This window comes from Gadus chalcogrammus, chromosome 5 (genome assembly GCF_026213295.1).
Source record: "Gadus chalcogrammus isolate NIFS_2021 chromosome 5, NIFS_Gcha_1.0, whole genome shotgun sequence".
NCBI lineage: Eukaryota > Metazoa > Chordata > Actinopteri > Gadiformes > Gadidae > Gadus > Gadus chalcogrammus.
Genome location: NC_079416.1, coordinates 3,576,118 through 3,585,406, shown reverse-complemented (window position 1 = coordinate 3,585,406; position 9,289 = coordinate 3,576,118). Strand labels below are relative to the sequence as shown.

At 45.2% G+C, this 9,289-nt stretch overlaps 1 protein-coding gene across 1 annotated transcript in view; it reads left to right on the top strand.

Moving 5' to 3' along the window:
• LOC130382276 (leucine-rich repeat and fibronectin type-III domain-containing protein 5-like) overlaps nt 1-9,289 on the top strand; it is a 95,810-nt gene that overhangs the window by 45,070 nt on the left and 41,451 nt on the right. The window contains exon 2 of the mRNA XM_056589921.1: nt 3,195-3,324. The gene's annotated coding sequence lies outside the window, so the exon portion shown is untranslated. The remainder of the gene's footprint in view (nt 1-3,194; nt 3,325-9,289) is intronic.

The window sequence follows — 9,289 nt, the reverse complement described above, 5'->3', positions numbered from 1 at the left end:
TCTCCTTCAGCCCAACACTTTTTTCTCCAGCAATAACAGAAAGGCTTTATTGAGAAGTAGTGATTGTTTTAAACCCAAGAGACGGTGCACAAAGTGGCGGAAACGATTTATTTGTAATATTAATCAGTGATATTGTCCAAATCTAACATGCAAAACTGGCAAAAACAAAGTGATGCACCTGAGGTTGCATTTTGGGTTTAACATAGGCTGTCGGTCTCTCTCTGTTATCTCTGTCTTTCCATTGATCACTAGCATACATGTAGCTTATTACACACGTTAACACCTTCCATACACACACACACACACACACACACACACACACACACACACACACACACACACACACACACACACACACACACACACACACACACACACCCACACACACACATCGCTACTTACTGGCCTCTTTTAATATTCAGACGAGCAGCCCTCTGTTGTCTACTGACCCCTCCTATTATTTCACACAAGATAGACGCTCACATGTGCATCGCTATGCGACTCTTTCATGGTTTCCCACTTGGTTTACCAGCTTTGGTTGCATAGGCGAAGCAGCTGCACTCTATTCCAGTGAATGTTTTTAACTACTTTTTCACATGTGATTTAATCAAATGAGGGTGATTTACAACATGCATTACACATATCGCTCAAGCACATCTCCATAGATGAAATTTCAAAAGCCTGACTGTGCCTGTGTTTGTGTGTGTGTTTCTGTATTGACCTGAATGGAAACTCAAAGTAATAGCCTCATACTGAGGTACATGTTACCTGTGTAGCATAACGGAACATGTGGCATTTTTGAAGTCAGACTTGATTGCCCCAAACAAAGTGGGCTGTGGGATGGGACACTGTTGTATTGGATTTAGTGAACATTGTACATGTCTTCGTCTCTCATGGTACCTCTCAGTGCCACCTTAGTACACCATCCGTTAAAGAAAAAGGAACAAGCAGCCAACTTTGAATACACAGCACGGTTTGTACCCTGGGCCACAGCCAGTGGGAGTTGGAGTCATCATGTTCTTTAACGCACCTGGAGTCACTATCCAGAAGATGGTTGATTAATGGAACAGCCCATAACATGTGGCCCCTGACTGTGTGTAATTTGAAACAGTCCAGCACCCCTAAGCTAGCTTGGCTAGCCGTTTGCTTTCGCATAAGAAGAATTGTCGATAATAATAAAAGTAAACAGCACTGGACATTTGAACAGAGCTGACATCATTCACTTTCATTGGCTTTTGAGCATGATTTCATTGTTTTAGTTCTGTAGCTGTGATTGTGACTGCTGTGAGCTGTGACTGTGATCTAAATGTACTATTGCCATGAGGAGGTTGCAATTGGCATTTGAGAGTGTTTCAAGTGAATTAAGTAGATATAATGGCATATTTTCACTTAAGTATAAGTTTCTCCTTCAAAGCTAAAAGTATTGTGATCTAATGGTTTCCTCAGGCATCCCCCGATGACCATTTGGTGATGGTTAAGGGAACACCACACGGTACTAAAGTCTGACTGCACACTTAATTCAATGCCTCTAGGTTCAAACAGTTGTTACTTCAGTTCATGATAATATCAATCTCTCTCCTAATCCAGACCAAACCCTCTGAGCCAATAGACTCACCTCTAGAGTGAGACCCCAGTACCTAATCGATACAGGGATATGCTGTAAACCTACACACTAACCCTGAGCCATGTTCTCCCATGCATCGGCCAATATGATTAGAATCAGTGCTCTGTCAAAATGTGCTGTTTGGTTCAAACTTCTCATTTCTTTATGAATTGAATGAAGAGCTTATCAAACGCGGCACATCAAACAGACCGAGATGAACATGTGCTCGTACTTCATGTCGGCCGCTATTTTTTCTACAGATCTATTTTCATCCATTCGAATGCTATCTACCGTGCGCTACTCTCGGAAGCGCCTTCCTATTTATGTCACCCTTTGTAACACTCCAACCTAATAACCACATGGGGAGATTCATCTGAGAAATACGGCAGCTTGGGCCGGCTGCCATTATACCGGTGCGATGAGAGGAGGCTGATGGGGGTTCAAAGGGAGGGCCTTAGGAGGAGGAAGTGACTCCCTGTCTGGTGTGTGTGAGGAAGAGGAGGAGGCGGAAGAGGAAGAGGCGGAGGAAGGCGTTTATTGGCTTCACAGTTTCATGCTGCTGTAGGCAGATTTATCTCATCTCCCCCTCCCCCTTGTGTTTCCTTGCTACTTCACTCTTCTACCTGATCTTCCAGCTGATATCAAACACATGATGACGCAGTCATCATAAAAAAGCCCTCTTCCCGTATCTATATTCTGTGTCCCCCACGCCCTCTTCTATCTCTTTCTGTACCTTGTGTGTGAGTGTGTGAGTGTGTGTGTGTCGGAGATATTTTGTCCCAGCTTGTCCTCAACTCTACGGTTCATTTTCCAGAATGTTCCCTGCCCCCCCTTCTTCCTTTGCTGTGGCAGTGCATCCATCTTATCCTGTGTTTTGCTCTCTCATTCTCTCTCTCTCTCTCTCTCTCTCTCTCTCTCTCTCTCTCTCTCTCTCTCTCTCTCTCTCCTCTTTCTCCTTGCTCCACTCCTCCCGTCCTCTCCTCCTTCTCCCCCCATATTTCCTCCCTCCTCCTCTTCCTTCTTCTCACTCGACTCCTCTTCTCCCTCCCCCCTCCCTCCTGCCATTCTCTCCTCCTCCTCCCTTCCTGCTGGGTGAGGGGGAACAGGCCTTCTTTGTCCCTGCCGCATCCTTCTTCCCCTTTGAAGGGAAGAGATGAAACGATAAGGGAGAGGGGGCGGGATGGGAGAGGGAATGGAGGGAGCTTGAGAAGGTGAAGAAGGAGGAACGAGGAGGAGAAGGGCGGGAAAAAGACTGTGTTTGGATCAATGGCTAAGCTTGTTTGTTGAGCATTGATATCCTGTCAGTGGGGGTGGGGGGTGGGGGGGGGGCTGCATGGGACTGGATGACCAGAGAACATGTTCTCTGAACTCTGGTTCCAGGAGAGCACAGCGTTTAAATTATTTAGTGTCCAAACACTCCAAGGCTGACCACACCATTTCATGATACTCACACTAGCAAAGAAGGCATCCTCATCTTTTCATCTGGTCTCAGGATCATACACCAACTAGAATATTAATGTGTGTTTGTGCGCGCCCTTTTTTTATTGATTAACCTGCGTTACATTGATTGTTCTACTTGTGTTTCCTTCAGGTAGAGAAGACAGCCGATTAAGGAGGTCAGCCTCCATCCAGCACGCCCACATGTCAGCTCCAGTCCACTGTGACAGCTCAACTAACATGTGATTTCTGAACATTGGTGTCTCCTTTTTAAATCACTGAAGGTAGGCCAACAACACGCTAACATTTAGCATTACATCAAATGCCTATTCAGGTGGCCTTTAGATGCTACCAGCGATTTTAAGAGCCCCACTTTGTTTTTCTTTATTTGCATTGTGTTTGGATTTAATTCAATGGTTAACATGACTTTTGATCTACAACAATAACGAGTGGTCAAACAAATGCAAAAGAACTATGCTGAAGGTATTCATATCAATCAAGAAGCCCAGCAAGAAGCATAGTTATATTGTGTCTGTGTGAGCAAACAAAGCAAATGTTTATATTGTCTGTGAAGTTGTTGCATCTCGGTCAGAGGCTGATGTTCTGATGTGTGTGTGTGTGTGTGTGTGTGTGTGTGTGTGTGTGTGTGTGTGTGTGTGTGTGTGTGTGTGTGTGTGTGTGTGTGTGTGTGTGTGTGTGTGTGTGTGTGTGTGTGTGTGTGGTGTGTGTGTGTGTCTCTGTCTGTGTGTATGAGTGTGTTTGTGTCAAATGCCTATTCAGGTGGCCTTTAGATGCTACCAGCGATTTTAAGAGCCCCACTTAGTTTTTCTTCGTTTGCATTGTGTTTGGATTTAATCTAATGGTTACCATGACTTTGGATCTACAACAATAACCAGTGGTCAAACAAATGCAAATGAACTATGACTCTCAATTGTGTGGCAACCAAAAATATATTTTTGCAGCTCTTATAGTCCCACAACAGTCTATGTTAAAATTATTGGTGCTAGAGCCTTTGTTTATTAGTTGTTCTATTCGTCAGATGTTTTAGTAGTAGTAGCAATTAAATGAGCACATGTTTAGTATTCTGTGTTGATCTAAGTTTTACCAAGGCTGTGGTGGTTCTCATGTCTTATCTTGACTCACATGTCAAGCTGGAAGCCTGTCATGCCCTGTTTAGACTAGTCTCATGATACCAGACGTTTAGAGATCTCGCAACCGCTAGCATACCTAAGGCCGTTCAATTTGACATGTAATGACGACTTACTGAAAAGGATGATCTCTCCTCATTCTCCTCCAAAATCATACCGGAGACAGAGCAAGCCACTTTGTACAGGGAGAGAGCTTTTTAAAACATTGTAAATGATTATCTCTGGCAACGTTACATTATTTCACCATTCCAATATGAAGGGCGAACTTCCTTTAGATTGGTTCCGTGTGGCAGGTTTGTTTTTTATCGCTGTTATTGATTCCGTCCGGTTTAGAGACCCGGGAGAATATCCTCTGTTGCTAGTTGAGCGAAGCGAGACCTGTGAGTCTATGTTTGGACAACCAGCTTTTAAAATAGAGGAAATGGTCTGTCATAAATCATTATGCATTTGGGCCGCTGTGTGTGTGTGTGTGTGTGTGTGTGTGTGTGTGTTTCTCTCTCTCTCTCTCTCTCTCTCTCTCTCTCTCTCTCTCTCTCTCTCTCTCTCTCTCTCTCTCTCTCTCTCTCTCCTAGTCCCTCTCTTTCTTCCCCACTATCGCTCTCTCTCTCCCTGCCATCTCTCTCCTTCTCGGTCTCTATCACTCTCAATCCCATCCTCTCTTTCTCTCTTTCTCTTATTCGCTATCTCACTTGCTCTCTCTATCCCTCACTCTAGCCATTCGATTCCTCAAAAACATACTCCAGAGAGTTAGTTTACTGCTGAGAGCTAGCAAAGGAGTGAGAGAAATAGAGAGAGAGGAGAGAGAGAGAGAGAGAGAGAGAGAGAGAGAGAGAGAGGAGAGAGGAGAGATGAGAGAGAGAGAGAGAGAGGAGAGAGAGAGAGAGAGAGAGAGAGAGCGAGAGAGAGAGAGAGAGAGAGAGAGAGAGAGATAAGGTGGATGTAATCCGCACCCCCTTTGCACGACCACATTTCGACCAGCCTAGGGGGGAATATCCAACAGCAGCCTCTCGTGGTCGGCCTGGCTGCGGAGCTTAGCCCACTGGCTGCCGCAGAGAGTCCTTTCTCTGGCACGCTACAGGAGAATCCGGAGACAAGATGTTCTGAAGCGATCCACCGTTCTAAAAATACTATCCCCCCATAGTGGCAACTGAAGTGAACAGGAAGTGGGAGAGTTGATTTCATACGGGCCCTTAAACTCCATCGAGAGGGCTGTATTGGGTCTGATGATGTGCAGGGTCAGGGGGACGGTTTCTGCAACACATATTGAAGGAGGAGGTAATGATAATGATATGAACGTGTTGGGAAACACAACTGTTCTCCGCCCACTACACAATGGCATCTGATGTCTACCTCCAACCTTAAAAGAGAAATACTCAGAGATGGAGGATTGCGGAGTGACACAGCCTGTCAAACAGCTGTTGATCCCTCCCCCTCTGAATGGTGTATTGATGTTTCCGGGTTGGAGCTCTGAGTCTTGTTGATTAGTGGCTTTGCCTTCCATCAATTGCAAGCAGTAGTCTGCTCAGTGGTTGGTTGGAATGAGTGAGAAATACCTTGCTGAAGGTATTTATATCAATCAAGCAGCACAGTTATATTGTGTGTGTGACCAAACAAAGCAAATGTTAAGATTGTCTGTGAAGTTGTTGCATCTCGGTCAGAGGCTGATGTTCTGATGTGTCATTGCCATGTCAGGGTATGTGTGTTTCCACTAACAGGCATACCATTTAACATGTGTGTGTGTGTGTGTGTATGTGTGTGTTTGTGTGTGTGTTTCTGTTCTCGATCGAATCATCGGGGGTCAACTTTCATCTCTTAAACTGTCATTAACTTATTTTCCCTTTGTTAATCACCTTGTTGTGAATACGATATTAATACAACAAGGGGTAGAGAGAAACAGAGAGAGAGAGAGAGAGAGAGAGAGAGAGAGAGAGAGAGAGAGAGAGAGAGAGAGAGAGAGAGAGAGAGAGAGAGAGAGAGAGAGAGAGAGAGAGAATGAGAGATCAAACAGCCTGCCTCTGTTCAGCTAATCCTTTAACAAACAACAAAGTGCTGGACATTTTAATCCCGGGGAGTTCACGCGGAGGGCCCTGGCATTAGGGACTGCATCCCCTCGCTATCTGTGTGAGCTGAGAGGGGACTTGAAACCCTGCCCTTTTGGTTGCAATGCCCCGGTCCCCGGTCCCTTTGTGTGTATGTGTCTTCGGATTAGCATTCCCCTGTGGGTTCCACGGCGTGCTGCTCTGCCTACCAATTTAGATGAAGGATAAAGTGAGCTTGTCATTTTGACGAGTCTACAGTGGGAGGGAGAGAGCTGGATGGATGGATGGATGGATGGATGGATGGATGGATGGATGGATGGATGGATGGATGGATGGATGGATGGATGGATGGATGGATGGATGGGAGAGAAAGGAGGATGGCTGGAAGGATGAGGGGGAGACATGGAGGTGTAACAGCTCTCTGTGCACATAGATGGCTGGATGCATTTAACCTTTCCATTAGCCTGTTTGTAATGCACCGAGTGATGCCCCTGAGAAAGAGACGAAGACATATCGCTTCTGCATATTATTTTCTTTTCTTTTCCCCGATGGCCATTTCCCCACTCTCCATCCCCTGCCCTCCATCCCGCTGTCTTTGTATCACTGTCTGGATCCATCTCCTCGAGGGAGAGAGGAGAACAAAAGGAACACAATTAGTCTCAAGCTTTTCTTGTCTTCCCCTGGTTTCTTTTCTTCTCTTTTGTTCCTTCCTTCCTCCTTCTGGCTTCTGACCTCCCTCCGTCCTTCTGCACGCCATTAACCTCTCTCTAACCTCGCTTTCTTGTGGTTGCATGTTTGTGGTTATGCACACACTATGTTTGTCTGTCTGCTCTGTGTTTGTGTGCTTGTGTGTATTTGTGTTAGCCTGAACTCTTCCAGAAAGCCGCACCAACATGTGACTGGCCATGTCTGGGCCACAGGGCCACCCGCTAATCCGGTTCTACCAGTGGCCTGTGGAGGATAGGACAGTCTTTCTTTTTGGTCTTTCTTTTTCCTTCTTTCTTTCTGCCATCTTTTATTTTTGTGGAGTTGGGGAAATTTGGGAGGAGATGGAAGGAGAGGAATGATGGAAAATTACACATGAAAGGGAATACAAACACATGGAAATTCAAACCCTGGGGAGCATAATTGTGAGTCAGGCTGCCTTTATCTGTGTGCGTGTACATGCATTTGTGTGTGTGTGTGTGTGTGTGTGTGTGTGTGTGTGTGTGTGTGTGTGTGTGTGTGTGTGTGTGTGTGTGTGTGTGTGTGTGTGTGTGTGTGTGTGTGTGTGTGTGTGCGTGTGTGTGCGTGTGTGTGTGTTTGCATGTTAGCCTGAAAATGCGTGGGCTGCCTTTAAAACAGGAAGCAGAAGAGCGCCAAATGTTGAAGACATTTGGCGCTCTGTTAGGCATTTGCGCCCCAAGGCAGAAGACCACCAGACACAAGCACACACACACACACACACACACACACACACACACACACACACACACACACACACACACACACACACACACACACACACACACACACACAAACATGAACTAGGTGTAATCTTTGTCTAAAGTCTTACTGTACATGCATACATACAGACAACTGGAAATGCATAGATAGACGGCTAGGCAGATAACATTTAAAATGAAGTCAACGCATTTTCCAATCAAAACTGCAATATGGCTTTGAAATTTAGCTTTTAAATAGCAGTTTCTATTTAATAATGTAAATAATATAATGTAATGTGACATCAATAATGTGTAATCTTTGAATAAACATGCATACATATAGACAAAAACTAGCAACAGCAGACAACTTGAAGTTCACAAACATGGCAGTTATCACCATTTCAAAATATAGCCAAAACAATTGTGAATCGATTTAAACTACAACATGGCTTTACGAAACTACATTGAACATTGAAAATAGCAATTTACCTTAAAAATAAATATCCTCAACAATAATAAAAAGTGTGTGATTGTGTGATTCTGCTTTGTGCTCGCTACCCTCACTTCACAGTACACTGCTGCTCTCCAATTGTTAATGTGCATCCTCTCCCCAGGAGGGCAAATGATAGGGCTAGAGATACATCTGGAAGTGCTATGCGAGTCACTGCTCAATATAAGTATGAAGTACGGAACGCTTTCTGGATGATAAGAGGAGGAAATGTAGATTTAAAACCTGTTTGGGGGAAGCGGTTCTGGGAATGGAGCGAACCTGCTATCTCCACAGCCATGGTGGAGTTGGAGGGGATGTATATAGAATTGAGTGTGTGTGTGTGTGTGTGTGTGTGTGTGTGTGTGTGTGTGTGTGTGTGTGTGTGTGTGTGTGTGTGTGTGTGTGTGTGTGTGTGTGTGTGTGTGTGTGTGTGTGGGTGTGTGGGGGGGGGGGTGGGAAGCAGTGTGAGCAGCTTGTCTCTAAGGAGCTTGTTATCTGTTGGCTCCTCAGTTTGGGGAAAGTCAAGTTGCGTCTGCAGGGCTGCACCCATCCTGTCACTCACCCTGATCCAAATCACAAACAAACACAAACACCCACACACACACACACACACACACACACACACACACACACACACACACACACACACACACACACACACACACACACACACACACACACACACACACACACACACACACAGACAAACTCACGCTCAGGCACACACATGCAAACAAACATAAAAAATACATTTACACACACAAAATACCTGCACACATGCACACACCCTCAAACACAAACACACACACACACACACACACACACACACACACACACACACACACACACACACACACACACACACACACACACACACACACACACAATGGATGTGCACATCCTTATCTCTGTCAATCCTCCTTTATATCCGTTCTTCTTTATCGTGCCTTTTCTTTCACTGTCTCTTTGGCTTCGTCTAAGGTTTTTCTGCCATCATGGGCAGGAACAGGAAATGATGTGTGCAGAAACAGGATGGGAGGTCTGCCGTATCTTCTTCATGTGCGGCTGCCCCCCGGCCAACCAATACAAAACATACACAAAGGATTGAAGCTGAAAGGAAGAAACACCGTGAAAGTTAATTGTCTTGG